At 37.6% G+C, this 27,705-nt stretch overlaps 62 non-coding genes across 62 annotated transcripts; 21 read left to right on the forward strand and 41 right to left on the reverse strand.

Moving 5' to 3' along the window:
- Window positions 1-247: 247 nt before the first annotated feature.
- trnaq-cug (transfer RNA glutamine (anticodon CUG)) lies at window positions 248-319 on the reverse strand. Its single transcript has one exon. It is a non-coding gene; the product is annotated as a tRNA-Gln (tRNA).
- Window positions 320-758: 439 nt separating this feature from the next.
- On the forward strand, window positions 759-831 carry trnaf-gaa (transfer RNA phenylalanine (anticodon GAA)). The gene has a single exon. It is a non-coding gene; the product is annotated as a tRNA-Phe (tRNA).
- Window positions 832-997: 166 nt separating this feature from the next.
- trnaq-uug (transfer RNA glutamine (anticodon UUG)) lies at window positions 998-1,069 on the reverse strand. The gene has a single exon. It is a non-coding gene; the product is annotated as a tRNA-Gln (tRNA).
- Window positions 1,070-1,543: 474 nt separating this feature from the next.
- On the reverse strand, window positions 1,544-1,615 carry trnaq-cug (transfer RNA glutamine (anticodon CUG)). Its single transcript has one exon. It is a non-coding gene; the product is annotated as a tRNA-Gln (tRNA).
- A 439-nt stretch (window positions 1,616-2,054) lies between these two features.
- Window positions 2,055-2,127, forward strand: trnaf-gaa (transfer RNA phenylalanine (anticodon GAA)). The gene has a single exon. It is a non-coding gene; the product is annotated as a tRNA-Phe (tRNA).
- A 158-nt stretch (window positions 2,128-2,285) lies between these two features.
- Window positions 2,286-2,357, reverse strand: trnaq-uug (transfer RNA glutamine (anticodon UUG)). The gene has a single exon. It is a non-coding gene; the product is annotated as a tRNA-Gln (tRNA).
- A 474-nt stretch (window positions 2,358-2,831) lies between these two features.
- trnaq-cug (transfer RNA glutamine (anticodon CUG)) lies at window positions 2,832-2,903 on the reverse strand. The gene has a single exon. It is a non-coding gene; the product is annotated as a tRNA-Gln (tRNA).
- A 439-nt stretch (window positions 2,904-3,342) lies between these two features.
- Window positions 3,343-3,415, forward strand: trnaf-gaa (transfer RNA phenylalanine (anticodon GAA)). The gene has a single exon. It is a non-coding gene; the product is annotated as a tRNA-Phe (tRNA).
- A 166-nt stretch (window positions 3,416-3,581) lies between these two features.
- On the reverse strand, window positions 3,582-3,653 carry trnaq-uug (transfer RNA glutamine (anticodon UUG)). Its single transcript has one exon. It is a non-coding gene; the product is annotated as a tRNA-Gln (tRNA).
- A 474-nt stretch (window positions 3,654-4,127) lies between these two features.
- Window positions 4,128-4,199, reverse strand: trnaq-cug (transfer RNA glutamine (anticodon CUG)). The gene has a single exon. It is a non-coding gene; the product is annotated as a tRNA-Gln (tRNA).
- A 439-nt stretch (window positions 4,200-4,638) lies between these two features.
- Window positions 4,639-4,711, forward strand: trnaf-gaa (transfer RNA phenylalanine (anticodon GAA)). Its single transcript has one exon. It is a non-coding gene; the product is annotated as a tRNA-Phe (tRNA).
- A 166-nt stretch (window positions 4,712-4,877) lies between these two features.
- On the reverse strand, window positions 4,878-4,949 carry trnaq-uug (transfer RNA glutamine (anticodon UUG)). The gene has a single exon. It is a non-coding gene; the product is annotated as a tRNA-Gln (tRNA).
- Window positions 4,950-5,924: 975 nt separating this feature from the next.
- Window positions 5,925-5,997, forward strand: trnaf-gaa (transfer RNA phenylalanine (anticodon GAA)). The gene has a single exon. It is a non-coding gene; the product is annotated as a tRNA-Phe (tRNA).
- Window positions 5,998-6,163: 166 nt separating this feature from the next.
- trnaq-uug (transfer RNA glutamine (anticodon UUG)) lies at window positions 6,164-6,235 on the reverse strand. The gene has a single exon. It is a non-coding gene; the product is annotated as a tRNA-Gln (tRNA).
- A 474-nt stretch (window positions 6,236-6,709) lies between these two features.
- Window positions 6,710-6,781, reverse strand: trnaq-cug (transfer RNA glutamine (anticodon CUG)). Its single transcript has one exon. It is a non-coding gene; the product is annotated as a tRNA-Gln (tRNA).
- A 439-nt stretch (window positions 6,782-7,220) lies between these two features.
- On the forward strand, window positions 7,221-7,293 carry trnaf-gaa (transfer RNA phenylalanine (anticodon GAA)). Its single transcript has one exon. It is a non-coding gene; the product is annotated as a tRNA-Phe (tRNA).
- Window positions 7,294-7,459: 166 nt separating this feature from the next.
- trnaq-uug (transfer RNA glutamine (anticodon UUG)) lies at window positions 7,460-7,531 on the reverse strand. Its single transcript has one exon. It is a non-coding gene; the product is annotated as a tRNA-Gln (tRNA).
- A 474-nt stretch (window positions 7,532-8,005) lies between these two features.
- Window positions 8,006-8,077, reverse strand: trnaq-cug (transfer RNA glutamine (anticodon CUG)). Its single transcript has one exon. It is a non-coding gene; the product is annotated as a tRNA-Gln (tRNA).
- Window positions 8,078-8,515: 438 nt separating this feature from the next.
- trnaf-gaa (transfer RNA phenylalanine (anticodon GAA)) lies at window positions 8,516-8,588 on the forward strand. The gene has a single exon. It is a non-coding gene; the product is annotated as a tRNA-Phe (tRNA).
- Window positions 8,589-8,754: 166 nt separating this feature from the next.
- Window positions 8,755-8,826, reverse strand: trnaq-uug (transfer RNA glutamine (anticodon UUG)). The gene has a single exon. It is a non-coding gene; the product is annotated as a tRNA-Gln (tRNA).
- A 474-nt stretch (window positions 8,827-9,300) lies between these two features.
- On the reverse strand, window positions 9,301-9,372 carry trnaq-cug (transfer RNA glutamine (anticodon CUG)). Its single transcript has one exon. It is a non-coding gene; the product is annotated as a tRNA-Gln (tRNA).
- A 439-nt stretch (window positions 9,373-9,811) lies between these two features.
- On the forward strand, window positions 9,812-9,884 carry trnaf-gaa (transfer RNA phenylalanine (anticodon GAA)). Its single transcript has one exon. It is a non-coding gene; the product is annotated as a tRNA-Phe (tRNA).
- A 166-nt stretch (window positions 9,885-10,050) lies between these two features.
- Window positions 10,051-10,122, reverse strand: trnaq-uug (transfer RNA glutamine (anticodon UUG)). The gene has a single exon. It is a non-coding gene; the product is annotated as a tRNA-Gln (tRNA).
- Window positions 10,123-11,106: 984 nt separating this feature from the next.
- Window positions 11,107-11,179, forward strand: trnaf-gaa (transfer RNA phenylalanine (anticodon GAA)). The gene has a single exon. It is a non-coding gene; the product is annotated as a tRNA-Phe (tRNA).
- A 165-nt stretch (window positions 11,180-11,344) lies between these two features.
- Window positions 11,345-11,416, reverse strand: trnaq-uug (transfer RNA glutamine (anticodon UUG)). Its single transcript has one exon. It is a non-coding gene; the product is annotated as a tRNA-Gln (tRNA).
- A 474-nt stretch (window positions 11,417-11,890) lies between these two features.
- Window positions 11,891-11,962, reverse strand: trnaq-cug (transfer RNA glutamine (anticodon CUG)). The gene has a single exon. It is a non-coding gene; the product is annotated as a tRNA-Gln (tRNA).
- A 438-nt stretch (window positions 11,963-12,400) lies between these two features.
- Window positions 12,401-12,473, forward strand: trnaf-gaa (transfer RNA phenylalanine (anticodon GAA)). Its single transcript has one exon. It is a non-coding gene; the product is annotated as a tRNA-Phe (tRNA).
- Window positions 12,474-12,639: 166 nt separating this feature from the next.
- trnaq-uug (transfer RNA glutamine (anticodon UUG)) lies at window positions 12,640-12,711 on the reverse strand. The gene has a single exon. It is a non-coding gene; the product is annotated as a tRNA-Gln (tRNA).
- A 474-nt stretch (window positions 12,712-13,185) lies between these two features.
- trnaq-cug (transfer RNA glutamine (anticodon CUG)) lies at window positions 13,186-13,257 on the reverse strand. Its single transcript has one exon. It is a non-coding gene; the product is annotated as a tRNA-Gln (tRNA).
- Window positions 13,258-13,696: 439 nt separating this feature from the next.
- On the forward strand, window positions 13,697-13,769 carry trnaf-gaa (transfer RNA phenylalanine (anticodon GAA)). The gene has a single exon. It is a non-coding gene; the product is annotated as a tRNA-Phe (tRNA).
- Window positions 13,770-13,935: 166 nt separating this feature from the next.
- Window positions 13,936-14,007, reverse strand: trnaq-uug (transfer RNA glutamine (anticodon UUG)). The gene has a single exon. It is a non-coding gene; the product is annotated as a tRNA-Gln (tRNA).
- Window positions 14,008-14,481: 474 nt separating this feature from the next.
- trnaq-cug (transfer RNA glutamine (anticodon CUG)) lies at window positions 14,482-14,553 on the reverse strand. The gene has a single exon. It is a non-coding gene; the product is annotated as a tRNA-Gln (tRNA).
- Window positions 14,554-14,991: 438 nt separating this feature from the next.
- trnaf-gaa (transfer RNA phenylalanine (anticodon GAA)) lies at window positions 14,992-15,064 on the forward strand. Its single transcript has one exon. It is a non-coding gene; the product is annotated as a tRNA-Phe (tRNA).
- A 166-nt stretch (window positions 15,065-15,230) lies between these two features.
- On the reverse strand, window positions 15,231-15,302 carry trnaq-uug (transfer RNA glutamine (anticodon UUG)). Its single transcript has one exon. It is a non-coding gene; the product is annotated as a tRNA-Gln (tRNA).
- Window positions 15,303-15,776: 474 nt separating this feature from the next.
- Window positions 15,777-15,848, reverse strand: trnaq-cug (transfer RNA glutamine (anticodon CUG)). The gene has a single exon. It is a non-coding gene; the product is annotated as a tRNA-Gln (tRNA).
- Window positions 15,849-16,287: 439 nt separating this feature from the next.
- Window positions 16,288-16,360, forward strand: trnaf-gaa (transfer RNA phenylalanine (anticodon GAA)). The gene has a single exon. It is a non-coding gene; the product is annotated as a tRNA-Phe (tRNA).
- Window positions 16,361-16,526: 166 nt separating this feature from the next.
- On the reverse strand, window positions 16,527-16,598 carry trnaq-uug (transfer RNA glutamine (anticodon UUG)). The gene has a single exon. It is a non-coding gene; the product is annotated as a tRNA-Gln (tRNA).
- Window positions 16,599-17,072: 474 nt separating this feature from the next.
- trnaq-cug (transfer RNA glutamine (anticodon CUG)) lies at window positions 17,073-17,144 on the reverse strand. The gene has a single exon. It is a non-coding gene; the product is annotated as a tRNA-Gln (tRNA).
- Window positions 17,145-17,582: 438 nt separating this feature from the next.
- Window positions 17,583-17,655, forward strand: trnaf-gaa (transfer RNA phenylalanine (anticodon GAA)). The gene has a single exon. It is a non-coding gene; the product is annotated as a tRNA-Phe (tRNA).
- Window positions 17,656-17,821: 166 nt separating this feature from the next.
- trnaq-uug (transfer RNA glutamine (anticodon UUG)) lies at window positions 17,822-17,893 on the reverse strand. The gene has a single exon. It is a non-coding gene; the product is annotated as a tRNA-Gln (tRNA).
- A 474-nt stretch (window positions 17,894-18,367) lies between these two features.
- Window positions 18,368-18,439, reverse strand: trnaq-cug (transfer RNA glutamine (anticodon CUG)). Its single transcript has one exon. It is a non-coding gene; the product is annotated as a tRNA-Gln (tRNA).
- A 438-nt stretch (window positions 18,440-18,877) lies between these two features.
- trnaf-gaa (transfer RNA phenylalanine (anticodon GAA)) lies at window positions 18,878-18,950 on the forward strand. Its single transcript has one exon. It is a non-coding gene; the product is annotated as a tRNA-Phe (tRNA).
- A 166-nt stretch (window positions 18,951-19,116) lies between these two features.
- Window positions 19,117-19,188, reverse strand: trnaq-uug (transfer RNA glutamine (anticodon UUG)). The gene has a single exon. It is a non-coding gene; the product is annotated as a tRNA-Gln (tRNA).
- A 474-nt stretch (window positions 19,189-19,662) lies between these two features.
- trnaq-cug (transfer RNA glutamine (anticodon CUG)) lies at window positions 19,663-19,734 on the reverse strand. The gene has a single exon. It is a non-coding gene; the product is annotated as a tRNA-Gln (tRNA).
- A 438-nt stretch (window positions 19,735-20,172) lies between these two features.
- On the forward strand, window positions 20,173-20,245 carry trnaf-gaa (transfer RNA phenylalanine (anticodon GAA)). The gene has a single exon. It is a non-coding gene; the product is annotated as a tRNA-Phe (tRNA).
- Window positions 20,246-20,411: 166 nt separating this feature from the next.
- On the reverse strand, window positions 20,412-20,483 carry trnaq-uug (transfer RNA glutamine (anticodon UUG)). Its single transcript has one exon. It is a non-coding gene; the product is annotated as a tRNA-Gln (tRNA).
- A 474-nt stretch (window positions 20,484-20,957) lies between these two features.
- Window positions 20,958-21,029, reverse strand: trnaq-cug (transfer RNA glutamine (anticodon CUG)). The gene has a single exon. It is a non-coding gene; the product is annotated as a tRNA-Gln (tRNA).
- Window positions 21,030-21,467: 438 nt separating this feature from the next.
- On the forward strand, window positions 21,468-21,540 carry trnaf-gaa (transfer RNA phenylalanine (anticodon GAA)). Its single transcript has one exon. It is a non-coding gene; the product is annotated as a tRNA-Phe (tRNA).
- A 166-nt stretch (window positions 21,541-21,706) lies between these two features.
- trnaq-uug (transfer RNA glutamine (anticodon UUG)) lies at window positions 21,707-21,778 on the reverse strand. The gene has a single exon. It is a non-coding gene; the product is annotated as a tRNA-Gln (tRNA).
- Window positions 21,779-22,252: 474 nt separating this feature from the next.
- On the reverse strand, window positions 22,253-22,324 carry trnaq-cug (transfer RNA glutamine (anticodon CUG)). The gene has a single exon. It is a non-coding gene; the product is annotated as a tRNA-Gln (tRNA).
- Window positions 22,325-22,762: 438 nt separating this feature from the next.
- Window positions 22,763-22,835, forward strand: trnaf-gaa (transfer RNA phenylalanine (anticodon GAA)). Its single transcript has one exon. It is a non-coding gene; the product is annotated as a tRNA-Phe (tRNA).
- Window positions 22,836-23,001: 166 nt separating this feature from the next.
- Window positions 23,002-23,073, reverse strand: trnaq-uug (transfer RNA glutamine (anticodon UUG)). Its single transcript has one exon. It is a non-coding gene; the product is annotated as a tRNA-Gln (tRNA).
- Window positions 23,074-23,547: 474 nt separating this feature from the next.
- trnaq-cug (transfer RNA glutamine (anticodon CUG)) lies at window positions 23,548-23,619 on the reverse strand. The gene has a single exon. It is a non-coding gene; the product is annotated as a tRNA-Gln (tRNA).
- A 438-nt stretch (window positions 23,620-24,057) lies between these two features.
- trnaf-gaa (transfer RNA phenylalanine (anticodon GAA)) lies at window positions 24,058-24,130 on the forward strand. Its single transcript has one exon. It is a non-coding gene; the product is annotated as a tRNA-Phe (tRNA).
- Window positions 24,131-24,296: 166 nt separating this feature from the next.
- trnaq-uug (transfer RNA glutamine (anticodon UUG)) lies at window positions 24,297-24,368 on the reverse strand. The gene has a single exon. It is a non-coding gene; the product is annotated as a tRNA-Gln (tRNA).
- A 474-nt stretch (window positions 24,369-24,842) lies between these two features.
- Window positions 24,843-24,914, reverse strand: trnaq-cug (transfer RNA glutamine (anticodon CUG)). The gene has a single exon. It is a non-coding gene; the product is annotated as a tRNA-Gln (tRNA).
- A 439-nt stretch (window positions 24,915-25,353) lies between these two features.
- Window positions 25,354-25,426, forward strand: trnaf-gaa (transfer RNA phenylalanine (anticodon GAA)). The gene has a single exon. It is a non-coding gene; the product is annotated as a tRNA-Phe (tRNA).
- A 166-nt stretch (window positions 25,427-25,592) lies between these two features.
- Window positions 25,593-25,664, reverse strand: trnaq-uug (transfer RNA glutamine (anticodon UUG)). Its single transcript has one exon. It is a non-coding gene; the product is annotated as a tRNA-Gln (tRNA).
- Window positions 25,665-26,138: 474 nt separating this feature from the next.
- On the reverse strand, window positions 26,139-26,210 carry trnaq-cug (transfer RNA glutamine (anticodon CUG)). The gene has a single exon. It is a non-coding gene; the product is annotated as a tRNA-Gln (tRNA).
- Window positions 26,211-26,648: 438 nt separating this feature from the next.
- On the forward strand, window positions 26,649-26,721 carry trnaf-gaa (transfer RNA phenylalanine (anticodon GAA)). The gene has a single exon. It is a non-coding gene; the product is annotated as a tRNA-Phe (tRNA).
- A 165-nt stretch (window positions 26,722-26,886) lies between these two features.
- Window positions 26,887-26,958, reverse strand: trnaq-uug (transfer RNA glutamine (anticodon UUG)). The gene has a single exon. It is a non-coding gene; the product is annotated as a tRNA-Gln (tRNA).
- A 474-nt stretch (window positions 26,959-27,432) lies between these two features.
- On the reverse strand, window positions 27,433-27,504 carry trnaq-cug (transfer RNA glutamine (anticodon CUG)). Its single transcript has one exon. It is a non-coding gene; the product is annotated as a tRNA-Gln (tRNA).
- Window positions 27,505-27,705: the final 201 nt, after the last annotated feature.

Below are 27,705 nucleotides of genomic sequence, written 5' to 3' on the forward strand. Positions count from 1 at the left end.
ATTTGTGAATGTCAGCATCCGTTCTCATTCGATACAGTATTACGAAGAGCATAATAAGACCCTTGGTTCCATCTCCAAAATCAATTAATGCATTGCAAGAGGCAATCAATAATGTCCTAAGACATTTTTCAGAAACAAATGAAAAAACTTTCAAAGATTTGCAGAGAATATGAAATACTTAATAATTATAAATTTCCTCACCAATTGTCTTCTTGTGACAGAACACTTGAGAAGCATTTAACCAATTTGGTTCCACTGAGACTTGAACTCAGATCGCTGGATTCAGAGTCCAGAGTGCTAACCATTACACCATGGAACCGAAGACCCCCTGTATTTTAACCTTTTTGTCACGATTCTCACAATGATTTTATTTGTGAGAAAACCAAAGATTTGTGGCAACACGGTATATAATTGTTAGAGCATAGCTTGTATTGAATGACATGCAACAGAATCGGTTTTTCCACGACTGTAGGAGGCATGAGAATGCAACACACATTGGTAGATATTGAAAGAAAAGTTAAGATTTTACTGAGTCTGAGCAGATAACGTATAAGATCCAACTGCGCCTTTTGATCAATGTCCAGGTACAGTTCCTTCATATGTAGATGAGCTTTTTGATCATTTCTCACCATCACAGACTTGGAGGCAATCGATTGAAAAACTCAACTGACAAACGTTTGTTACCAGTGCCAAGTGTGGAATGCTGTTGGATCCAATATAGTCACTTGGCATTTTTGGGTCAATGAACAGTTTTGTCAGCTGGAATAGCTCAGTTGGGAGAGCGTTAGACTGAAGATCTAAAGGTCCCTGGTTCAATCCCGGGTTTCAGCAAAGTCTATGAGTGGGAGAAACACTTTGAATTGGTTAGCATTTTGAAAAAAGACAATTTCTCATTTCATCATTTCAAATCAAGTAATACTTTTCATGATTCCTTCAATGAAAATTTCAAAGAGAAATCTTGGACACCATTGATTGTCCTAGATATCAAAACAGGCAAAGGTTTCACTGAGATTTGAACTCAGATCGCTGGATTCAAAGTCCAGAGTGCTGACCATTACACCATGAAACCCTAGAACTTTGAGAGTATAGCGGAAAGAATACTAAATATGACTGGACTGCAATGTGCTTGTTCATAGATCCATAAATTGAGGATTTGGAACTATTCCCGCAGCAATCCCACAATGGTCAAAATATCAATCAGTGAAATACTAGCAACCATTTGCAAAGGGCAAAATTCTTGTGTAGAGACCATCACTTGCATTAAACAAAGTGGATATTTGCAAGATTGGAAGTTTGATTTGTGAATGTCAGCATCCGTTCTCATTCGATACAGTATTACGAAGAGCATAATAAGACCCTTGGTTCCATCTCCAAAATCAATTAATGCATTGCAAGAGGCAATCAATAATGTCCTAAGACATTTCTCAGAAACAAATGAAAAAACTTTCAAAGATTTGCAGAGAATATGAAATACTTAATGATTATAAATTTCCTCACCAATTGTCTTCTTGTGACAGAACACTTGAGAAGCATTTAACCAATTTGGTTCCACTGAGACTTGAACTCAGATCGCTGGATTCAGAGTCCAGAGTGCTAACCATTACACCATGGAACCGAAGACCCCCTGTATTTTAACCTTTTTGTCACGATTCTCACAATGATTTTATTTGTGAGAAAACCAAAGATTTGTGGCAACACGGTATATAATTGTTAGAGCATAGCTTGTATTGAATGACATGCAACAGAATCGGTTTTTCCATGACTGTAGGAGGCATGAGAATGCAACACACATTGGTAGATATTGAAAGAAAAGTTAAGATTTTACTGAGTCTGAGCAGATAACATATAAGATCCAACTGCGCCTTTTGATCAATGTCCAGGTACAGTTCCTTCATATGTAGATGAGCTTTTTGATCATTTCTCACCATCACAGACTTGGAGGCAATCGATTGAAAAACTCAACTGACAAACGTTTGTTACCAGTGCCAAGTGTGGAATGCTGTTGGATCCAATATAGTCACTTGGCATTTTTGGGTCAATGAACAGTTTTGTCAGCTGGAATAGCTCAGTTGGGAGAGCGTTAGACTGAAGATCTAAAGGTCCCTGGTTCAATCCCGGGTTTCAGCAAAGTCTATGAGTGGGAGAAACACTTTGAATTGGTTAGCATTTTGAAAAAAGACAATTTCTCATTTCAAATCAAGTAATACATTTCATGATTCCTTCAATGAAATTTTCAAAGAGAAATCTTGGGCACCATTGATTGTCCTAGATATCAAAACAGGCAAAGGTTTCACTGAGATTTGAACTCAGATCGCTGGATTCAAAGTCCAGAGTGCTGACCATTACACCATGAAACCCTAGAACTTTGAGAGTATAGTGGAAAGAATACTAAATATGACTGGACTGCAATGTGCTTGTTCATAGATCCATAAATTGAGGACTTGGAACCATTCACGCAGCAATCCCACAATGGTCAAAATATCAATCAGTGAAATACTAGCAACCATTTGCAAAGGGCAAAATTCTTGTGTAGAGATTATCACTTGCATTAAACAAAGTGGATATTTGCAAGATTGGAAGTTTGATTTGTGAATGTCAGCATCCGTTCTCATTCGATACAGTATTACGAAGAGCATAATAAGACCCTTGGTTCCATCTCCAAAATCAATTAATGCATTGCAAGAGGCAATCAATAATGTCCTAAGACATTTTTCAGAAACAAATGAAAAAACTTTCAAAGATTTGCAGAGAATATGAAATACTTAATGATTATAAATTTCCTCACCAATTGTCTTCTTGTGACAGAACACTTGAGAAGCATTTAAGCAATTTGGTTCCACTGAGACTTGAACTCAGATCGCTGGATTCAGAGTCCAGAGTGCTAACCATTACACCATGGAACCGAAGACCCCCTGTATTTTAACCTTTTTGTCACGATTCTCACAATGATTTTATTTGTGAGAAAACCAAAGATTTGTGGCAACACGGTATATAATTGTTAGAGCATAGCTTGTATTGAATGACATGCAACAGAATCGGTTTTTCCATGACTGTGGGAGGCATGAGAATGCAACACACATTGGTAGATATTGAAAGAAAAGTTAAGATTTTACTGAGTCTGAGCAGATAACGTATAAGATCCAACTGCGCCTTTTGATCAATGTCCAGGTACAGTTCCTTCATATGTAGATGAGCTTTTTGATCATTTCTCACCATCACAGACTTGGAGGCAATCGATTGAAAAACTCAACTGACAAACGTTTGTTACCAGTGCCAAGTGTGGAATGCTGTTGGATCCAATATAGTCACTTGGCATTTTTGGGTCAATGAACAGTTTTGTCAGCTGGAATAGCTCAGTTGGGAGAGCGTTAGACTGAAGATCTAAAGGTCCCTGGTTCAATCCCGGGTTTCAGCAAAGTCTATGAGTGGGAGAAACACTTTGAATTGGTTAGCATTTTGAAAAAAGACAATTTCTCATTTCATCATTTCAAATCAAGTAATACTTTTCATGATTCCTTCAATGAAAATTTCAAAGAGAAATCTTGGACACCATTGATTGTCCTAGATATCAAAACAGGCAAAGGTTTCACTGAGATTTGAACTCAGATCGCTGGATTCAAAGTCCAGAGTGCTGACCATTACACCATGAAACCCTAGAACTTTGAGAGTATAGCGGAAAGAATACTAAATATGACTGGACTGCAATGTGCTTGTTCATAGATCCATAAATTGAGGATTTGGAACTATTCCCGCAGCAATCCCACAATGGTCAAAATATCAATCAGTGAAATACTAGCAACCATTTGCAAAGGGCAAAATTCTTGTGTAGAGACCATCACTTGCATTAAACAAAGTGGATATTTGCAAGATTGGAAGTTTGATTTGTGAATGTCAGCATCCGTTCTCATTCGATACAGTATTACGAAGAGCATAATAAGACCCTTGGTTCCATCTCCAAAATCAATTAATGCATTGCAAGAGGCAATCAATAATGTCCTAAGACATTTCTCAGAAACAAATGAAAAAACTTTCAAAGATTTGCAGAGAATATGAAATACTTAATGATTATAAATTTCCTCACCAATTGTCTTCTTGTGACAGAACACTTGAGAAGCATTTAACCAATATGGTTCCACTGAGACTTGAACTCAGATCGCTGGATTCAGAGTCCAGAGTGCTAACCATTAAACCATGGAACCGAAGACCCCCTGTATTTTAACCTTTTTGTCACGATTCTCACAATGATTTTATTTGTGAGAAAACCAAAGATTTGTGGCAACACGGTATATAATTGTTAGAGCATAGCTTGTATTGAATGACATGCAACAGAATCGGTTTTTCCATGACTGTAGGAGGCATGAGAATGCAACACACATTGGTAGATATTGAAAGAAAAGTAAAGATTTTACTGAGTCTGAGCAGATAACATATAAGATCCAACTGCGCCTTTTGATCAATGTCCAGGTACAGTTCCTTCATATGTAGATGAGCTTTTTGATCATTTCTCACCATCACAGACTTGGAGGCAATCAATTGAAAAACTCAACTGACAAACGTTTGTTACCAGTGCCAAGTGTGGAATGCTGTTGGATACAATATAGTCACTTGGCATTTTTGGGTCAATGAACAGCTTTGTCAGCTGGAATAGCTCAGTTGGGAGAGCGTTAGACTGAAGATCTAAAGGTCCCTGGTTCAATCCCGGGTTTCAGCAAAGTCTATGAGTGGGAGAAACACTTTGAATTGGTTAGCATTTTGAAAAAAGACAATTTCTCATTTCATCATTTCAAATCAAGTAATACATTTCATGATTCCTTCAATGAAATTTTCAAAGAGAAATCTTGGGCACCATTGATTGTCCTAGATATCAAAACAGGCAAAGGTTTCACTGAGATTTGAACTCAGATCGCTGGATTCAAAGTCCAGAGTGCTGACCATTACACCATGAAACCCTAGAACTTTGAGAGAATAGCGGAAAGAATACTAAATATGACTGGACTGCAATGTGCTTGTTCATAGATCCATAAATTGAGGATTTGGAACTATTCCCGCAGCAATCCCACAATGGTCAAAATATCAATCAGTGAAATACTAGCAACCATTTGCAAAGGGCAAAATTCTTGTGTAGAGACCATCACTTGCATTAAACAAAGTGGATATTTGCAAGATTGGAAGTTTGATTTGTGAATGTCAGCATCCGTTCTCATTCGATACAGTATTACGAAGAATATAATAAGACCCTTGGTTCCATCTCCAAAATCAATTAATGCATTGCAAGAGGCAATCAATAATGTCCTTAGACATTTCTCAGAAACAAATGAAAAAACTTTCAAAGATTTGCAGAGAATATGAAATACTTAATGATTATAAATTTCCTCACCAATTGTCTTCTTGTGACAACACTTGAGAAGCATTTAACCAATTTGGTTCCACTGAGACTTGAACTCAGATCGCTGGATTCAGAGTGCTAACCATTACACCATGGAACCGAAGACCCGCTGCATTTTAACCTTTTTGTCACGATTCTCACAATGATTTTATTTGTGAGAAACCAAAGATTTGTGGCAACACGGTATATAATTGTTAGAGCATAGCTTGTATTGAATGACATGCAACAGAATCGGTTTTTCCATGACTGTAGGAGGCATGAGAATGCAACACACATTGGTAGATATTGAAAGAAAAGTTAAGATTTTACTGAGTCTGAGCAGATAACATATAAGATCCAACTGCGCCTTTTGATCAATGTCCAGGTACAGTTCCTTCATATGTAGATGAGCTTTTTGATCATTTCCCACCATCACAGACTTGGAGGCAATCGATTGAAAAACTCAACTGACAAACGTTTGTTACCAGTGCCAAGTGTAGAATGCTGTTGGATCCAATATAGTCACTTGCCATTTTTGGGTCAATGAACAGTTTTGTCAGCTGGAATAGCTCAGTTGGGAGAGTGTTAGACTGAAGATCTAAAGGTCCCTGGTTCAATCCCAGGCTTCAGCAAAGTCTATGAGTGGGAGAAACACTTTGAATTGGTTAGCATTTTGAAAAAAGACAATTTCTCATTTCATCATTTCAAATCAAGTAATACATTTCATGATTCCTTCAATGAAAATTTCAAAGAGAAATCTTGGACACCATTGATTGTCCTAGATATCAAAACAGGCAAAGGTTTCACTGACATTTGAACTCAGATCGCTGGATTCAAAGTCCAGAGTGCTGACCATTACACCATGAAACCCTAGAACTTTGAGAGTATAGTGGAAAGAATACTAAATATGACTGGACTGCAATGTGCTTGTTCATAGATCCATAAATTGAGGACTTGGAACCATTCCCGCAGCAATCCCACAATGGTCAAAATATCAATCAGTGAAATACTAGCAACCATTTGCAAAGGGCAAAATTCTTGTGTAGAGACCATCACTTGCATTAAACAAAGTGGATATTTGCAAGATTGGAAGTTTGATTTGTGAATGTCAGCATCCGTTCTCATTCGATACAGTATTACGAAGAGCATAATAAGACCCTTGGTTCCATCTCCAAAATCAATTAATGCATTGCAAGAGGCAATCAATAATGTCCTAAGACATTTCTCAGAAACAAATGAAAAAACTTTCAAAGATTTGCAGAGAATATGAAATACTTAATGATTATAAATTTCCTCACCAATTGTCTTCTTGTGACAGAACACTTGAGAAGCATTTAACCAATTTGGTTCCACTGAGACTTGAACTCAGATCGCTGGATTCAGAGTCCAGAGTGCTAACCATTACACCATGGAACCGAAGACCCCCTGTATTTTAACCTTTTTGTCACGATTCTCACAATGATTTTATTTGTGAGAAAACCAAAGATTTGTGGCAACACGGTATATAATTGTTAGAGCATAGCTTGTATTGAATGACATGCAACAGAATCGGTTTTTCCATGACTGTAGGAGGCATGAGAATGCAACACACATTGGTAGATATTGAAAGAAAAGTTAAGATTTTACTGAGTCTGAGCAGATAACGAATAAGATCCAACTGCGCCTTTTGATCAATGTCCAGGTACAGTTCCTTCATATGTAGATGAGCTTTTTGATCATTTCCCACCATCACAGACTTGGAGGCAATCAATTGAAAAACTCAACTGACAAACTTTTGTTACCAGTGCCAAGTGTGGAATGCTGTTGGATCCAATATAGTCACTTGGCATTTTTGGGTCAATGAACAGTTTTGTCAGCTGGAATAGCTCAGTTGGGAGAGCGTTACACTGAAGATCTAAAGGTCCCTGGTTCAATCCCAGGTTTCAGCAAAGTCTATGAGTGGGAGAAGCACTTTGAATTGGTTAGCATTTTGAAAAAAGACAATTTCTCATTTCATCATTTCAAATCAAGTAATACTTTTCATGATTCCTTCAATGAAAATTTCAAAGAGAAATCTTGGACACCATTGATTGTCCTAGATATCAAAACAGGCAAAGGTTTCACTGAGATTTGAACTCAGATCGCTGGATTCAAAGTCCAGAGTGCTGACCATTACACCATGAAACCCTAGAACTTTGAGAGTATAGCGGAAAGAATACTAAATATGACTGGACTGCAATGTGCTTGTTCATAGATCCATAAATTGAGGATTTGGAACCATTCCCGCAACAATCCCACAATGGTCAAAATATCAATCAGTGAAATACTATCAACCATTTGCAAAGGGCAAAATTCTTGTGTAGAGACCATCACTTGCATTAAACAAAGTGGATATTTGCAAGATTGGAAGTTTGATTTGTGAATGTCAGCATCCGTTCTCATTTGATACAGTATTACGAAGAGCATAATAAGACCCTTGGTTCCATCTCCAAAATCAATTAATGCATTGCAAGAGGCAATCAATAATGTCCTAAGACATTTCTCAGAAACAAATGAAAAAACTTTCAAAGATTTGCAGAGAATATGAAATACTTAATGATTATAAATTTCCTCACCAATTGTCTTCTTGTGACAGAACACTTGAGAAGCATTTAACCAATTTGGTTCCACTGAGACTTGAACTCAGATCGCTGGATTCAGAGTCCAGAGTGCTAACCATTACACCATGGAACCGAAGACCCGCTGTATTTTAACCTTTTTGTCACGATTCTCACAATGATTTTATTTGTGAGAAACCAAAGATATGTGGAAACACGGTATATAACTGTTAGAGCATAGCTTGTATTGAATGACATGCAACAGAATCGGTTTTTCCATGACTGTAGGAGGCATGAGAATGCAACACACATTGGTAGATATTGAAAGAAAAGTTAAGATTTTACTGAGTCTGAGCAGATAACATATAAGATCCAACTGCGCCTTTTGATCAATGTCCAGGTACAGTTCCTTCATATGTAGATGAGCTTTTTGATCATTTCCCACCATCACAGACTTGGAGGCAATCGATTGAAAAACTCAACTGACAAACGTTTGTTACCAGTGCCAAGTGTAGAATGCTGTTGGATCCAATATAGTCACTTGGCATTTTTGGGTCAATGAACAGTTTGGTCAGCTGGAATACCTCAGTTGGGAGAGCGTTAGACTGAAGATCTAAAGGTCCCTGGTTCAATCCCGGGTTTCAGCAAAGTCAATGAGTGGGAGAAACACTTTGAATTGGTTAGCATTTTGAAAAAAGACAATTTCTCATTTCATCATTTCAAATCAAGTAATACATTTCATGATTCCTTCAATGAAAATTTCAAAGAGAAATCTTGGACACCATTGATTGTCCTAGATATCAAAACAGGCAAAGGTTTCACTGAGATTTGAACTCAGATCGCTGGATTCAAAGTCCAGAGTGCTGACCATTACACCATGAAACCCTAGAACTTTGAGAGTATAGTGGAAAGAATACTAAATATGACTGGACTGCAATGTGCTTGTTCATAGATCCATAAATTGAGGACTTGGAACCATTCCCGCAGCAATCCCACAATGGTCAAAATATCAATCAGTGAAATACTAGCAACCATTTGCAAAGGGCAAAATTCTTGTGTAGAGACCATCACTTGCATTAAACAAAGTGGATATTTGCAAGATTGGAAGTTTGATTTGTGAATGTCAGCATCCGTTCTCATTCGATACAGTACTACGAAGAGCATAATAAGACCCTTGGTTCCATCTCCAAAATCAATTAATGCATTGCAAGAGGCAATCAATAATGTCCTAAGACATTTTTCAGAAACAAATGAAAAAACTTTCAAAGATTTGCAGAGAATATGAAATACTTAATGATTATAAATTTCCTCACCAATTGTCTTCTTGTGACAGAACACTTGAGAAGCATTTAACCAATTTGGTTCCACTGAGACTTGAATTCGGATCGCTGGATTCAGAGTCCAGAGTGCTAACCATTACACCATGGAACCGAAGACCCCCTGTATTTTAACCTTTTTGTCACGATTCTCACAATGATTTTATTTGTGAGAAAACCAAAGATTTGTGGCAACACGGTATATAATTGTTAGAGCATAGCTTGTATTGAATGACATGCAACAGAATCGGTTTTTCCATGACTGTAGGAGGCATGAGAATGCAACACACATTGGTAGATATTGAAAGAAAAGTTAAGATTTTACTGAGTCTGAGCAGATAACATATAAGATCCAACTGCGCCTTTTGATCAATGTCCAGGTACAGTTCCTTCATATGTAGATGAGCTTTTTGATCATTTCCCACCATCACAGACTTGGAGGCAATCAACTGAAAAACTCAACTGACAAACATTTGTTACCAGTGCCAAGTGTGGAATGCTGTTGGATCCAATATAGTCACTTGGCATTTTTGGGTGGATGAACAGTTTTGTCCGCTGGAATAGCTCAGTTGGGAGAGCGTTAGACTGAAGATCTAAAGGTCCCTGGTTCAATCCCGGGTTTCGGCAAAGTCTATGAGTGGGAGAAACACTTTGCATTGGTTAGCATTTTGAAAAAAGACAATTTCTCAATTCATCATTTCAAATCAAGTAATACATGTCATGATTCCTTCAATGAAAATTTCAAAGAGAAATCTTGGACACCATTGATTGTCCTAGATATCAAAACAGGCAAAGGTTTCACTGAGATTTGAACTCAGATCGCTGGATTCAAAGTCCAGAGTGCTGACCATTACACCATGAAACCCTAGAAATTTGAGAGTATAGTGGAAAGACTACTAAATATGACTGGACTGCAATGTGCTTGTTCATAGATCCATAAATTGAGGACTTGGAACCATTCCCGCAGCAATCCCACAATGGTCAAAATATCAATCAGTGAAATACTAGCAACCATTTGCAAAGGGCAAAATTCTTGTGTAGAGACCATCACTTGCATTAAACAAAGTGGATATTTGCAAGATTGGAAGTTTGATTTATGAATGTCAGCATCCGTTCTCATTCGATACAGTGTTACGAAGAGCATAATAAGACCCTTGGTTCCATCTCCAAAATCAATTAATGCATTGCAAGAGGCAATCAATAATGTCCTAAGACATTTTTCAGAAACAAATGAAAAAACTTTCAAAGATTTGCAGAGAATATGAAATACTTAATGATTATAAATTTCCTCACCAATTGTCTTCTTGTGACAGAACACTTGAGAAGCATTTAACCAATTTGGTTCCACTGAGACTTGAATTCAGATCGCTGGATTCAGAGTCCAGAGTGCTAACGGTTACACCATGGAACCGAAGACCTGCTGTATTTTAACCTTTTTGTCACGATTCTCACAATGATTTTATTTGTGAGAAACCAAAGATTTGTGGAAACACGGTATATAATTGTTAGAGCATAGCTTGTATTGAATGACATGCAACAGAATCGGTTTTTCCATGACTGTAGGAGGCATGAGAATGCAACACACATTGGTAGATATTGAAAGAAAAGTTAAGATTTTACTGAGTCTGAGCAGATAACATATAAGATCCAACTGCGCCTTTTGATCAATGTCCAGGTACAGTTCCTTCATATGTAGATGAGCTTTTTGATCATTTCCCACCATCACAGACTTGGAGGCAATCGATTGAAAAACTCAACTGACAAACGTTTGTTACCAGTGCCAAGTGTGGAATGCTGTTGGATCCAATATAGTCACTTGGCATTTTTGGGTGAATGAATAGTTTTGTCAGCTAGAATAGCTCAGTTGGGAGAGCGTTAGACTGAAGATCTAAAGGTCCCTGGTTCAATCCCGGGTTTCAGCAAAGTCTATGAGTGGGAGAAACACTTGAATTGGTTTGCATTTTGAAAAAAGACAATTTCTCATTTCATCATTTCAAATCAAGTAATACATTTCATGATTCCTTCAATGAAAATTTCAAAGAGAAATCTTGGACACCATTGATTGTCCTAGATATCAAAACAGGCAAAGGTTTCATTGAGATTTGAACTCAGATCGCTGGATTCAAAGTCCAGAGTGCTGACCATTACACCATGAAACCCTAGAACTTTGAGAGTATAGCGGAAAGAATACTAAATATGACTGGACTGCAATGTGCTTGTTCATAGATCCATAAATTGAGGATTTGGAACTATTCCCGCAGCAATCCCACAATGGTCAAAATATCAATCAGTGAAATACTAGCAACCATTTGCAAAGGGCAAAATTCTTGTGTAGAGACCATCACTTGCATTAAACAAAGTGGATATTTGCAAGATTGGAAGTTTGATTTGTGAATGTCAGCATCCGTTCTCATTCGATACAGTATTACGAAGAGCATAATAAGACCCTTGGTTCCATCTCCAAAATCAATTAATGCATTGCAAGAGGCAATCAATAATGTCCTAAGACATTTCTCAGAAACAAATGAAAAAACTTTCAAAGATTTGCAGGGAATATGAAATACTTAATGATTATAAATTTCCTCACCAATTGTCTTCTTGTGACAGAACACTTGAGAAGCATTTAACCAATTTGGTTCCACTGAAACTTGAACTCAGATCGCTGGATTCAGAGCCCAGAGTGCTAACCATTACACCATGGAACCGAAGACCTGCTGTAATTTAACCTTTTTGTCACGATTCTCACAATGATTTTATTTGTGAGAAACCAACGATTTGTGGAAACACGGTATATAATTGTTAGAGCATAGCTTGTATTGAATGACATGCAACAGAATCGGTTTTTCCATGACTGTAGGAGGCATGAGAATGCAACACACATTGGTAGATATTGAAAGAAAAGTTAAGATTTTACTGAGTCTGAGCAGATAACATAGAAGATCCAACTGCGCCTTTTGATCAATGTCCAGGTACAGTTCCTTCATATGTAGATGAGCTTTTTGATCATTTCCCACCATCACAGACTTGGAGGCAATCGATTGAAAAACTCAACTGACAAACGTTTGTTACCAGTGCCAAGTGTAGAATGCTGTTGGATCCAATATAGTCACTTGGCATTTTTGGGTCAATGAACAGTTTTGTCAGCTGGAATAGCTCAGTTGGGAGAGCGTTAGACTGAAGATCTAAAGGTCCCTGGTTCAATCCCGGGTTTCAGCAAAGTCTATGAGTGGGAGAAACACTTTGACTTGGTTAGCATTTTGAAAAAAGACAATTTCTCATTTCATCATTTCAAATCAAGTAATACATTTCATGATTCCTTCAATGAAAATTTCAAAGAGAAATCTTGGACACCATTGATTGTCCTAGATATCAATACAGGCAAAGGTTTCACTGAGATTTGAACTCAGATCGCTGGATTCAAAGTCCAGAGTGCTGACCATTACACCATGAAACCCTAGAACTTTGAGAGTATAGTGGAAAGAATACTAAATATGACTGGACTGCAATGTGCTTGTTCATAGATCCATAAATTGAGGACTTGGAACCATTCCCGCAGCAATCCCACAATGGTCAAAATATCAATCAGTGAAATACTAGCAACCATTTGCAAAGGGCAAAATTCTTGTGTAGAGACCATCACTTGCATTAAACAAAGTGGATATTTGCAAGATTGGAAGTTTGATTTGTGAATGTCAGCATCCGTTCTCATTCGATACAGAATTACGAAGAGCATAATAAGACCCTTGGTTCCATCTCCAAAATCAATTAATGCATTGCAAGAGGCAATCAATAATGTCCTAAGACATTTTTCAGAAACAAATGAAAAAACTTTCAAAGATTTGCAGAGAATATGAAATACTTAATGATTATAAATTTCCTCACCAATTGTCTTCTTGTGACAGAACACTTGAGATGCATTTAACCAATTTGGTTCCACTGAGACTTGAACTCAGATCGCTGGATTCAGAGTCCAGAGTGCTAACCATTACACCATGGAACCGAAGACCCCCTGTATTTTAACCTTTTTGTCACGATTCTCACAATGATTTTATTTGTGAGAAAACCAAAGATTTGTGGCAACACGGTATATAATTGTTAGAGCATAGCTTGTATTGAATGACATGCAACAGAATCGGTTTTTCCATGACTGTAGGAGGCATGAGAATGCAACACACATTGGTAGATATTGAAAGAAAAGTTAAGATTTTACTGAGTCTGAGCAGATAACGTATAAGATCCAACTGCGCCTTTTGATCAATGTCCAGGTACAGTTCCTTCATATGTAGATGAGCTTTTTGATCATTTCCCACCATCACAGACTTGGAGGCAATCGATTGAAAAACTCAACTGACAAACGTTTGTTACCAGTGCCAAGTGTGGAATGCTGTTGGATCCAATATAGTCACTTGGCATTTTTGGGTCAATGAACAGTTTTGTCAGCTGGAATAGCTCAGTTGGGAGAGCGTTAGACTGAAGATCTAAAGGTCCCTGGTTCAATCGCGGGTTTCAGCAAAGTCTATGAGTGGGAGAAACACTTTGAATTGGTTAGCATTTTGAAAAAAGACAATTTCTCATTTCATCATTTCAAATCAAGTAATACATTTCATGATTCCTTCAATGAAAATTTCAAAGAGAAATCTTGGACACCATTGATTGTCCTAGATATCAAAACAGGCAAAGGTTTCACTGAGATTTGAACTCAGATCGCTGGATTCAAAGTCCAGAGTGCTGACCATTACACCATGAAACCCTAGAACTTTGAGAAAATAGTGGAAAGAATACTAAATATGACTGGTAGGCAATGTGCTTGTTCATAGATCCATAAATTGAGGACTTGGAACCATTCCCGCGGCAATCCCACAATGGTCAAAATATCAATCAGTGAAATACTAGCAACCATTTGCAAAGGGCAAAATTCTTGTGTAGAGACCATCACTTGCATTAAACAAAGTGGATATTTGCAAGATTGGAAGTTTGATTTGTGAATGTCAGCATCCGTTCTCATTCGATACAGTATTACGAAGAGCATAATAAGACCCTTGGTTCCATCTCCAAAATCAATTAATGCATTGCAAGAGGCAATCAATAATGTCCTAAGACATATTTCAGAAACAAATGAAAAAACTTTCAAAGATTTGCAGAGAATATGAAATACTTAATGATTATAAATTTCCTCACCAATTGTCTTCTTGTGACAGAACACTTGAGAAGCATTTAACCAATTTGGTTCCACTGAGACTTGAACTCAGATCGCGGGATTCAGAGTCCAGAGTACTAACCATTACACCATGGAACCGAAGACCCACTGTTTTTTAACCTTTTTGTCACGATTCTCACAATGATTTTATTTGTGAGAAATCAAAGATTTGTGGAAACACGGTATATAATTGTTAGAGCATAGCTTGTATTGAATGACATGCAACAGAATCGGTTTTTCCATGACTGTAGGAGGCATGAGAATGCAACACACATTGGTAGATATTGAAAGAAAAGTTAAGATTTTACTGAGTCTGAGCAGATAACATATAAGATCCAACTGCGCCTTTTGATCAATGTCCAGGTACAGTTCCTTCATATGTAGATGAGCTTTTTGATCATTTCCCACCATCACAGACTTGGAGGCAATCGACTGAAAAACTCAACTGACAAACGTTTGTTACCGGTGCCAAGTGTGGAATGCTGTTGGATCCAATATAGTCACTTGGCATTTTTGGGTCAATGAACAGTTTTGTCAGCTGGAATAGCTCAGTTGGGAGAGCGTTAGACTGAAGATCTAAAGGTCCCTGGTTCAATCCCGGGTTTCAGCAAAGTCTATGAGTGGGAGAAACACTTTGACTTGGTTAGCATTTTGAAAAAAGACAATTTCTCATTTCATCATTTCAAATCAAGTAATACATTTCATGATTCCTTCAATGAAAATTTCAAAGAGAAATCTTGGACACCATTGATTGTCCTAGATATCAAAACAGGCAAAGGTTTCACTGAGATTTGAACTCAGATCGCTGGATTCAAAGTCCAGAGTGCTGACCATTACACCATGAAACCCTAGAACTTTGAGAGTATAGTGGAAAGAATACTAAATATGACTGGACTGCAATGTGCTTGTTCATAGATCCATAAATTGAGGACTTGGAACCATTCCCGCAGCAATCCCACAATGGTCAAAATATCAATCAGTGAAATACTAGCAACCATTTGCAAAGGGCAAAATTCTTGTGTAGAGACCATCACTTGCATTAAACAAAGTGGATATTTGCAAGATTGGAAGTTTGATTTGTGAATGTCAGCATCCGTTCTCATTCGATACAGAATTACGAAGAGCATAATAAGACCTATGGTTCCATCTCCAAAATCAATTAATGCATTGCAAGAGGCAATCAATAATGTCCTAAGACATTTTTCAGAAACAAATGAAAAAACTTTCAAAGATTTGCAGAGAATATGAAATACTTAATGATTATAAATTTCCTCACCAATTGTCTTCTTGTGACAGAACACTTGAGATGCATTTAACCAATTTGGTTCCACTGAGACTTGAACTCAGATCGCTGGATTCAGAGTCCAGAGTGCTAACCATTACACCATGGAACCGAAGACCCCCTGTATTTTAACCTTTTTGTCACGATTCTCACAATGATTTTATTTGTGAGAAAACCAAAGATTTGTGGCAACACGGTATATAATTGTTAGAGCATAGCTTGTATTGAATGACATGCAACAGAATCGGTTTTTCCATGACTGTAGGAGGCATGAGAATGCAACACACATTGGTAGATATTGAAAGAAAAGTTAAGATTTTACTGAGTCTGAGCAGATAACGTATAAGATCCAACTGCGCCTTTTGATCAATGTCCAGGTACAGTTCCTTCATATGTAGATGAGCTTTTTGATCATTTCCCACCATCACAGACTTGGAGGCAATCGATTGAAAAACTCAACTGACAAACGTTTGTTACCAGTGCCAAGTGTGGAATGCTGTTGGATCCAATATAGTCACTTGGCATTTTTGGGTCAATGAACAGTTTTGTCAGCTGGAATAGCTCAGTTGGGAGAGCGTTAGACTGAAGATCTAAAGGTCCCTGGTTCAATCGCGGGTTTCAGCAAAGTCTATGAGTGGGAGAAACACTTTGAATTGGTTAGCATTTTGAAAAAAGACAATTTCTCATTTCATCATTTCAAATCAAGTAATACATTTCATGATTCCTTCAATGAAAGTTTCAAAGAGAAATCTTGGACACCATTGATTGTCCTAGATATCAAAACAGGCAAAGGTTTCACTGAGATTTGAACTCAGATCGCTGGATTCAAAGTCCAGAGTGCTGACCATTACACCATGAAACCCTAGAACTTTGAGAATATAGTGGAAAGAATACTAAATATGACTGGTAGGCAATGTGCTTGTTCATAGATCCATAAATTGAGGACTTGGAACCATTCCCGCGGCAATCCCACAATGGTCAAAATATCAATCAGTGAAATACTAGCAACCATTTGCAAAGGGCAAAATTCTTGTGTAGAGACCATCACTTGCATTAAACAAAGTGGATATTTGCAAGATTGGAAGTTTGATTTGTGAATGTCAGCATCCGTTCTCATTCGATACAGTATTACGAAGAGCATAATAAGACCCTTGGTTCCATCTCCAAAATCAATTAATGCATTGCAAGAGGCAATCAATAATGTCCTAAGACATATTTCAGAAACAAATGAAAAAACTTTCAAAGATTTGCAGAGAATATGAAATACTTAATGATTATAAATTTCCTCACCAATTGTCTTCTTGTGACAGAACACTTGAGAAGCATTTAACCAATTTGGTTCCACTGAGACTTGAACTCAGATCGCGGGATTCAGAGTCCAGAGTACTAACCATTACACCATGGAACCGAAGACCCACTGTTTTTTAACCTTTTTGTCACGATTCTCACAATGATTTTATTTGTGAGAAATCAAAGATTTGTGGAAACACGGTATATAATTGTTAGAGCATTGCTTGTATTGAATGACATGCAACAGAATCGGTTTTTCCATGACTGTAGGAGGCATGAGAATGCAACACACATTGGTAGATATTGAAAGAAAAGTTAAGATTTTACTGAGTCTGAGCAGATAACATATAAGATCCAACTGCGCCTTTTGATCAATGTCCAGGTACAGTTCCTTCATATGTAGATGAGCTTTTTGATCATTTCCCACCATCACAGACTTGGAGGCAATCGACTGAAAAACTCAACTGACAAACGTTTGTTACCGGTGCCAAGTGTGGAATGCTGTTGGATCCAATATAGTCACTTGGCATTTTTGGGTCAATGAACAGTTTTGTCAGCTGGAATAGCTCAGTTGGGAGAGTGTTAGACTGAAGATCTAAAGGTCCCTGGTTCAATCCCGGGTTTCAGCAAAGTCTATGAGTGGGAGAAACACTTTGAATTGGTTAGCATTTTGAAAAAAGACAATTTCTCATTTCATCATTTCAAATCAAGTAATACATTTCATGATTCCTTCAATGAAAATTTCAAAGAGAAATCTTGGGCACCACTGATTGTCCTAGATATCAAAACAGGCAAAGGTTTCACTGAGATTTGAACTCAGATCGCTGGATTCAAAGTCCAGAGTGCTGACCATTACTCCATGAAACCCTAGAACTTTGAGAGTATAGCGGAAAGAATACTAAATATGACTGGACTGCAATGTGCTTGTTCATAGATCCATAAATTGAGGATTTGGAACTTTTCCCGCAGCAATCCCACAATGGTCAAAATATCAATCAGTGAAATACTAGCAACCATTTGCAAAGGGCAAAATTCTTGTGTAGAGACCATCACTTGCATTAAACAAAGTGGATATTTGCAAGATTGGAAGTTTGATTTGTGAATGTCAGCATCCGTTCTCATTCGATACAGTATTACGAAGAGCATAATAAGACCCTTGGTTCCATCTCCAAAATCAATTAATGCATTGCAAGAGGCAATCAATAATGTCCTAAGACATTTTTCAGAAACAAATGAAAAAACTTTCAAAGATTTGCAGAGAATATGAAATACTTAATGATTATAAATTTCCTCACCAATTGTCTTCTTGTGACAGAACACTTGAGAAGCATTTAACCAATTTGGTTCCACTGAGACTTGAACTCAGATCGCTGGATTCAGAGTCCAGAGTGCTAACCATTACACCATGGAACCGAAGACCCGCTGTGTTTTAACCTTTTTGTCACGATTCTCACAATGATTTTATTTGTGAGAAACCAAAGATTTGTGGAAACACGGTATATAATTGTTAGAGCATAGCTTGTATTGAATGACATGCAACAGAATCGGTTTTTCCATGACTGTAGGAGGCATGAGAATGCAACACACATTGGTAGATATTGAAAGAAAAGTTAAGATTTTACTGAGTCTGAGCAGATAACGTATAAGATCCAACTGCGCCTTTTGATCAATGTCCAGGTACAGTTCCTTCATATGTAGATGAGCTTTTTGATCATTTCCCACCATCACAGACTTGGAGGCAATCGATTGAAAAACTCAACTGACAAACGTTTGTTACCAGTGCCAAGTGTAGAATGCTGTTGGATCCAATATAGTCACTTGGCATTTTTGGGTCAATGAACAGTTTTGTCAGCTGGAATAGCTCAGTTGGGAGAGCGTTAGACTGAAGATCTAAAGGTCCCTGGTTCAATCCCGGGTTTCAGCAAAGTCTATGAGTGGGAGAAACACTTTGACTTGGTTAGCATTTTGAAAAAAGACAATTTCTCATTTCATCATTTCAAATCAAGTAATACATTTCATGATTCCTTCAATGAAAATTTCAAAGAGAAATCTTGGACACCATTGATTGTCCTAGATATCAATACAGGCAAAGGTTTCACTGAGATTTGAACTCAGATCGCTGGATTCAAAGTCCAGAGTGCTGACCATTACACCATGAAACCCTAGAACTTTGAGAGTATAGTGGAAAGAATACTAAATATGACTGGACTGCAATGTGCTTGTTCATAGATCCATAAATTGAGGACTTGGAACCATTCCCGCAGCAATCCCACAATGGTCAAAATATCAATCAGTGAAATACTAGCAACCATTTGCAAAGGGCAAAATTCTTGTGTAGAGACCATCACTTGCATTAAACAAAGTGGATATTTGCAAGATTGGAAGTTTGATTTGTGAATGTCAGCATCCGTTCTCATTCGATACAGTATTACGAAGAGCATAATAAGACCCTTGGTTCCATCTCCAAAATCAATTAATGCATTGCAAGAGGCAATCAATAATGTCCTAAGACATTTTTCAGAAACAAATGAAAAAACTTTCAAAGATTTGCAGAGAATATGAAATACTTAATGATTATAAATTTCCTCACCAATTGTCTTCTTGTGACAGAACACTTGAGAAGCATTTAACCAATTTGGTTCCACTGAGACTTGAATTCAGATCGCTGGATTCAGAGTCCAGAGTGCTAACCATTACACCATGGAACCGAAGACCCGCTGTCTTTTTACCTTTTTGTCACGATTCTCACAATGATTTTATTTGTGAGAAACCAAAGATTTGTGGCAACGCGGTATATAATTGTTAGAGCATTGCTTGTATTGAATGACATGCAACAGAATCGGTTTTTCCATGACTGTAGGAGGCATGAGAATGCAACACACATTGGTAGATATTGAAAGAAAAGTTAAGATTTTACTGAGTCTGAGCAGATAACGTATAAGATCCAACTGCGCCTTTTGATCAATGTCCAGGTACAGTTCCTTCATATGTAGATGAGCTTTTTGATCATTTCCCACCATCACAGACTTGGAGGCAATCAATTGAAAAACTCAACTGACAAACGTTTGTTACCAGTGCCAAGTGTGGAATGCTGTTGGATCCAATATAGTCACTTGGCATTTTTGGGTCAATGAAGAGTTTTGTCAGCTGGAATAGCTCAGTTGGGAGAGCGTTAGACTGAAGATCCAAAGGTCCCTGGTTCAATCCCGGGTTTCAGCAAAGTCTATGAGTGGGAGAAATACTTTGAATTGGTTAGCATTTTGAAAAAAGACAATTTCTCATTTCATCATTTCAAATCAAGTAATACATTTCATGATTCCTTCAATGAAATTTTCAAAGAGAAATCTTGGGCACCATTGATTGTCCTAGATATCAAAACAGGCAAAGGTTTCACTGAGATTTGAACTCAGATCGCTGGATTCAAAGTCCAGAGTGCTGACCATTACACCATGAAACCCTAGAACTTTGAGAGTATAGCGGAAAGAATACTAAATATGACTGGACTGCAATGTGCTTGTTCATAGATCCATAAATTGAGGATTTGGAACTATTCCCGCAGCAATCCCACAATGGTCAAAATATCAATCAGTGAAATACTAGCAACCATTTGCAAAGGGCAAAATTCTTGTGTAGAGACCATCACTTGCATTAAACAAAGTGGATATTTGCAAGATTGGAAGTTTGATTTGTGAATGTCAGCATCTGTTCTCATTCGATACAGTATTACGAAGAGCATAATAAGACCCTTGGTTCCATCTCCAAAATCAATTAATGCATTGCAAGAGGCAATCAATAATGTCCGAAGTCATTTCTCAGAAACAAATGAAAAAACTTTCAAAGATTTGCAGAGAGTATGAAATACTTAATGATTATAAATTTCCTCACCAATTGTCTTCTTGTGACAGAACACTTGAGAAGCATTTAACCAATTTGGTTCCACTGAGACTCGAACTCAGATCGCTGGATTCAGAGTCCAGAGTGCTAACCATTACACCATGGAACCGAAGACCCTCTGTCTTTTAACCTTTTTGTCACGATTCTCACAATGATTTTATTTGTGAGAAACCAAAGATTTGTGGAAACATGGTATATAATTGTTAGAGCATAGCTTGTATTGAATGACATGCAACAGAATCGGTTTTTCCATGACTGTAGGAGGCATGAGAATGCAACACACATTGGTAGATAATGAAAGAAAAGTTAAGATTTTACTGAGTCTGAGCAGATAACGTATAAGATCCAACTGCGCCTTTTGATCAATGTCCAGGTACAGTTCCTTCATATGTAGATGAGCTTTTTGATCATTTCCCACCATCACAGACTTGGAGGCAATCGATTGAAAAACTCAACTGACAAACGTTTGTTACCAGTGCCAAGTGTGGAATGCTGTTGGATCCAATATAGTCACTTGGCATTTTTGGGTCAATGAACAGTTTTGTCAGCTGGAATAGCTCAGTTGGGAGAGCGTTAGACTGAAGATCCAAAGGTCACTGGTTCAATCCCGGGTTTCAGCAAAGTCTATGAGTGGGAGAAACACTTTGAATTGGTTAGCATTTTGAAAAAAGACAATTTCTCATTTCATCATTTCAAATCAAGTAATACATTTCATGATTCCTTCAATGAAATTTTCAAAGAGAAATCTTGGGCACCATTGATTGTCCTAGATATCAAAACAGGCAAAGGTTTCACTGAGATTTGAACTCAGATCGCTGGATTCAAAGTCCAGAGTGCTGACCATTACACCATGAAACCCTAGAACTTTGAGAGTATAGCGGAAAGAATACTAAATATGACTGGACTGCAATGTGCTTGTTCATAGATCCATAAATTGAGGACTTGGAACCATTCCCGCAGCAATCCCACAATGGTCAAAATATCAATCAGTGAAATACTAGCAACCATTTGCAAAGGGCAAAATTCTTGTGTAGAGACCATCACTTGCATTAAACAAAGTGGATATTTGCAAGATTGGAAGTTTGATTTGTGAATGTCAGCATCCGTTCTCATTCGATACAGTATTACGAAGAGCATAATAAGACCCTTGGTTCCATCTCCAAAATCAATTAATGCATTGCAAGAGGCAATCAATAATGTCCTAAGACATTTCTCAGAAACAAATGAAAAAACTTTCAAAGATTTGCAGAGAATATGAAATACTTAATGATTATAAATTTCCTCACCAATTGTCTTCTTGTGACAGAACACTTGAGAAGCATTTAACCAATTTGGTTCCACTGAGACTTGAACTCAGATCGCTGGATTCAGAGTCCAGAGTGCTAACCATTACACCATGGAACCGAAGACCCGCAGTCTTTTAACCTTTTTGTCACGATTCTCACAATGATTTTATTTGTGAGAAACCAAAGATTTGTGGCAACACGGTATATAATTGTTAGAGCATTGCTTGTATTGAATGACATGCAACAGAATCGGTTTTTCCATGACTGTAGGAGGCATGAGAATGCAACACACATTGGTAGATATTGAAAGAAAAGTTAAGATTTTACTGAGTCTGAGCAGATAACGTATAAGATCCAACTGCGCCTTTTGATCAATGTCCAGGTACAGTTCCTTCATATGTAGATGAGCTTTTTGATCATTTCCCACCATCACAGACTTGGAGGCAATCAATTGAAAAACTCAACTGACAAACGTTTGTTACCAGTGCCAAGTGTGGAATGCTGTTGGATCCAATATAGTCACTTGGCATTTTTGGGTCAATGAAGAGTTTTGTCAGCTGGAATAGCTCAGTTGGGAGAGCGTTAGACTGAAGATCCAAAGGTCCCTGGTTCAATCCCGGGTTTCAGCAAAGTCTATGAGTGGGAGAAATACTTTGAATTGGTTAGCATTTTGAAAAAAGACAATTTCTCATTTCATCATTTCAAATCAAGTAATACATTTCATGATTCCTTCAATGAAATTTTCAAAGAGAAATCTTGGGCACCATTGATTGTCCTAGATATCAAAACAGGCAAAGGTTTCACTGAGATTTGAACTCAGATCGCTGGATTCAAAGTCCAGAGTGCTGACCATTACACCATGAAACCCTAGAACTTTGAGAGTATAGCGGAAAGAATACTAAATATGACTGGACTGCAATGTGCTTGTTCATAGATCCATAAATTGAGGATTTGGAACTATTCCCGCAGCAATCCCACAATGGTCAAAATATCAATCAGTGAAATACTAGCAACCATTTGCAAAGGGCAAAATTCTTGTGTAGAGACCATCACTTGCATTAAACAAAGTGGATATTTGCAAGATTGGAAGTTTGATTTGTGAATGTCAGCATCTGTTCTCATTCGATACAGTATTACGAAGAGCATAATAAGACCCTTGGTTCCATCTCCAAAATCAATTAATGCATTGCAAGAGGCAATCAATAATGTCCGAAGTCATTTCTCAGAAACAAATGAAAAAACTTTCAAAGATTTGCAGAGAGTATGAAATACTTAATGATTATAAATTTCCTCACCAATTGTCTTCTTGTGACAGAACACTTGAGAAGCATTTAACCAATTTGGTTCCACTGAGACTCGAACTCAGATCGCTGGATTCAGAGTCCAGAGTGCTAACCATTACACCATGGAACCGAAGACCCTCTGTCTTTTAACCTTTTTGTCACGATTCTCACAATGATTTTATTTGTGAGAAACCAAAGATTTGTGGAAACATGGTATATAATTGTTAGAGCATAGCTTGTATTGAATGACATGCAACAGAATCGGTTTTTCCATGACTGTAGGAGGCATGAGAATGCAACACACATTGGTAGATAATGAAAGAAAAGTTAAGATTTTACTGAGTCTGAGCAGATAACGTATAAGATCCAACTGCGCCTTTTGATCAATGTCCAGGTACAGTTCCTTCATATGTAGATGAGCTTTTTGATCATTTCCCACCATCACAGACTTGGAGGCATTCGATTGAAAAACTCAACTGACAAACGTTTGTTACCAGTGCCAAGTGTAGAATGCTGTTGGATCCAATATAGTCACTTGGCATTTTTGGGTCAATGAACAGTTTTGTCAGCTGGAATAGCTCAGTTGGGAGAGCGTTAGACTGAAGATCTAAAGGTCCCTGGTTCAATCCCGGGTTTCAGCAAAGTCTATGAGTGGGAGAAACACTTTGAATTGGTTAGCATTTTGAAAAAAGACAATTTCTCATTTCATCATTTCAAATCAAGTAATACATTTCATGATTCCTTCAATGAAAATTTCAAAGAGAAATCTTGGACACCATTGATTGTCCTAGATAACAAAACAGGCAAAGGTTTCACTGAGATTTGAACTCAGATCGCTGAATTCAAAGTCCAGAGTGCTGACCATTACACCATGAAACCCTAGAACTTTGAGAGTATAGTGGAAAGAATACTAAATATGACTGGACTGCAATGTGCTTGTTCATAGATCCATAAATTGAGGACTTGGAACCATTCCTGCAGCAATCCCACAATGGTCAAAATATCAATCAGTGAAATACTAGCAACCATTTGCAAAGGGCAAAATTATTGTGTAGAGACCATCACTTGCATTAAACAAAGTGGATATTTGCAAGATTGGAAGTTTGATTTGTGAATGTCAGCATCCGTTCTCATTCGATACAGTATTACGAAGAGCATAATAAGACCCTTGGTTCCATCTCCAAAATCAATTAATGCATTGCAAGAGGCAATCAATAATGTCCTAAGACATTTTTCAGAAACAAATGAAAAAACTTTCAAAGATTTGCAGAGAATATGAAATACTTATTGATTATAAATTTCCTCACCAATTGTCTTCTTGTGACAGAACACTTGAGAAGCATTTAACCAATTTGGTTCCACTGAGACTTGAACTCAGATCGCTGGATTCAGAGTCCAGAGTGCTAACCATTACACCATGGAACCGAAGACCGCCTGTATTTCAACCTTTTTGTCACGATTCTCACAATGATTTTATTTGTGAGAAAACCAAAGATTTGTGGCAACACGGTATATAATTGTTAGAGCATTGCTTGTATTGAATGACATGCAACAGAATCGGTTTTTCCATGACTGTAGGAGGCATGAGAATGCAACACACATTGGTAGATATTGAAAGAAAAGTTAAGATTTTACTGAGTCTGAGCAGATAACGTATAAGATCCAACTGCGCCTTTTGATCAATGTCCAGGTACAGTTCCTTCATATGTAGATGAGCTTTTTGATCATTTCCCACCATCACAGACTTGGAGGCAATCGATTGAAAAACTCAACTGACAAACGTTTGTTACCAGTGCCAAGTGTGGAATGCTGTTGGATCCAATATAGTCACTTGGCATTTTTGGGTCAATGAACAGTTTTGTCAGCTGGAATAGCTCAGTTGGGAGAGCGTTAGACTGAAGATCCAAAGGTCACTGGTTCAATCCCGGGTTTCAGCAAAGTCTATGAGTGGGAGAAACACTTTGAATTGGTTAGCATTTTGAAAAAAGACAATTTCTCATTTCATCATTTCAAATCAAGTAATACATTTCATGATTCCTTCAATGAAATTTTCAAAGAGAAATCTTGGGCACCATTGATTGTCCTAGATATCAAAACAGGCAAAGGTTTCACTGAGATTTGAACTCAGATCGCTGGATTCAAAGTCCAGAGTGCTGACCATTACACCATGAAACCCTAGAACTTTGAGAGTATAGCGGAAAGAATACTAAATATGACTGGACTGCAATGTGCTTGTTCATAGATCCATAAATTGAGGACTTGGAACCATTCCCGCAGCAATCCCACAATGGTCAAAATATCAATCAGTGAAATACTAGCAACCATTTGCAAAGGGCAAAATTCTTGTGTAGAGACCATCACTTGCATTAAACAAAGTGGATATTTGCAAGATTGGAAGTTTGATTTGTGAATGTCAGCATCCGTTCTCATTCGATACAGTATTACGAAGAGCATAATAAGACCCTTGGTTCCATCTCCAAAATCAATTAATGCATTGCAAGAGGCAATCAATAATGTCCTAAGACATTTCTCAGAAACAAATGAAAAAACTTTCAAAGATTTGCAGAGAATATGAAATACTTAATGATTATAAATTTCCTCACCAATTGTCTTCTTGTGACAGAACACTTGAGAAGCATTTAACCAATTTGGTTCCACTGAGACTTGAACTCAGATCGCTGGATTCAGAGTCCAGAGTGCTAACCATTACACCATGGAACCGAAGACCCGCAGTCTTTTAACCTTTTTGTCACGATTCTCACAATGATTTTATTTGTGAGAAACCAAAGATTTGTGGCAACACGGTATATAATTGTTAGAGCATTGCTTGTATTGAATGACATGCAACAGAATCGGTTTTTCCATGACTGTAGGAGGCATGAGAATGCAACACACATTGGTAGATATTGAAAGAAAAGTTAAGATTTTACTGAGTCTGAGCAGATAACGTATAAGATCCAACTGCGCCTTTTGATCAATGTCCAGGTACAGTTCCTTCATATGTAGATGAGCTTTTTGATCATTTCCCACCATCACAGACTTGGAGGCAATCAATTGAAAAACTCAACTGACAAACGTTTGTTACCAGTGCCAAGTGTGGAATGCTGTTGGATCCAATATAGTCACTTGGCATTTTTGGGTCAATGAACAGTTTTGTCAGCTGGAATAGCTCAGTTGGGAGAGCGTTAGACTGAAGATCCAAAGGTCCCTGGTTCAATCCCGGGTTTCAGCAAAGTCTATGAGTGGGAGAAATACTTTGAATTGGTTAGCATTTAGAAAAAAGACAATTTCTCATTTTTCATTTCAAATCAAGTAATACATTTCATGATTCCTTCAATGAAATTTTCAAAGAGAAATCTTGGGCACCATTGATTGTCCTAGATATCAAAACAGGCAAAGGTTTCACTGAGATTTGAACTCAGATCGCTGGATTCAAAGTCCAGAGTGCTGACCATTACACCATGAAACCCTAGAACTTTGAGAGTATAGCGGAAAGAATACTAAATATGACTGGACTGCAATGTGCTTGTTCATAGATCCATCAATTGAGGATTTGGAACGATTCCCGCAGCAATCCCACAATGGTCAAAATATCAATCAGTGAAATACTAGCAACCATTTGCAAAGGGCAAAATTCTTGTGTAGAGACCATCACTTGCATTAAACAAAGTGGATATTTGCAAGATTGGAAGTTTGATTTGTGAATGTCAGCATCCGTTCTCATTCGATACAGTATTACGAAGAGCATAATAAGACCCTTGGTTCCATCTCCAAAATCAATTAATGCATTGCAAGAGGCAATCAATAATGTCCTAAGTCATTTCTCAGAAACAAATGAAAAAACTTTCAAAGATTTGCAGAGAATATGAAATACTTAATGATTATAAATTTCCTCACCAATTGTCTTCTTGTGACAGAACACTTGAGAAGCATTTAACCAATTTGGTTCCACTGAGACTTGAACTCAGATCGCTGGATTCAGAGTCCAGAGTGCTAACCATTACACCATGGAACCGAAGACCCTCTGTCTTTTAACCTTTTTGTCACGATTCTCACAATGATTTTATTTGTGAGAAACCAAAGATTTGTGGAAACATGGTATATAATTGTTAGAGCATAGCTTGTATTGAATGACATGCAACAGAATCGGTTTTTCCATGACTGTAGGAGGCATGAGAATGCAACACACATTGGTAGATATTGAAAGAAAAGTTAA

Source organism: Nothobranchius furzeri, chromosome 2, assembly GCF_043380555.1.
Source record: "Nothobranchius furzeri strain GRZ-AD chromosome 2, NfurGRZ-RIMD1, whole genome shotgun sequence".
NCBI classification, from domain to species: domain Eukaryota; kingdom Metazoa; phylum Chordata; class Actinopteri; order Cyprinodontiformes; family Nothobranchiidae; genus Nothobranchius; species Nothobranchius furzeri.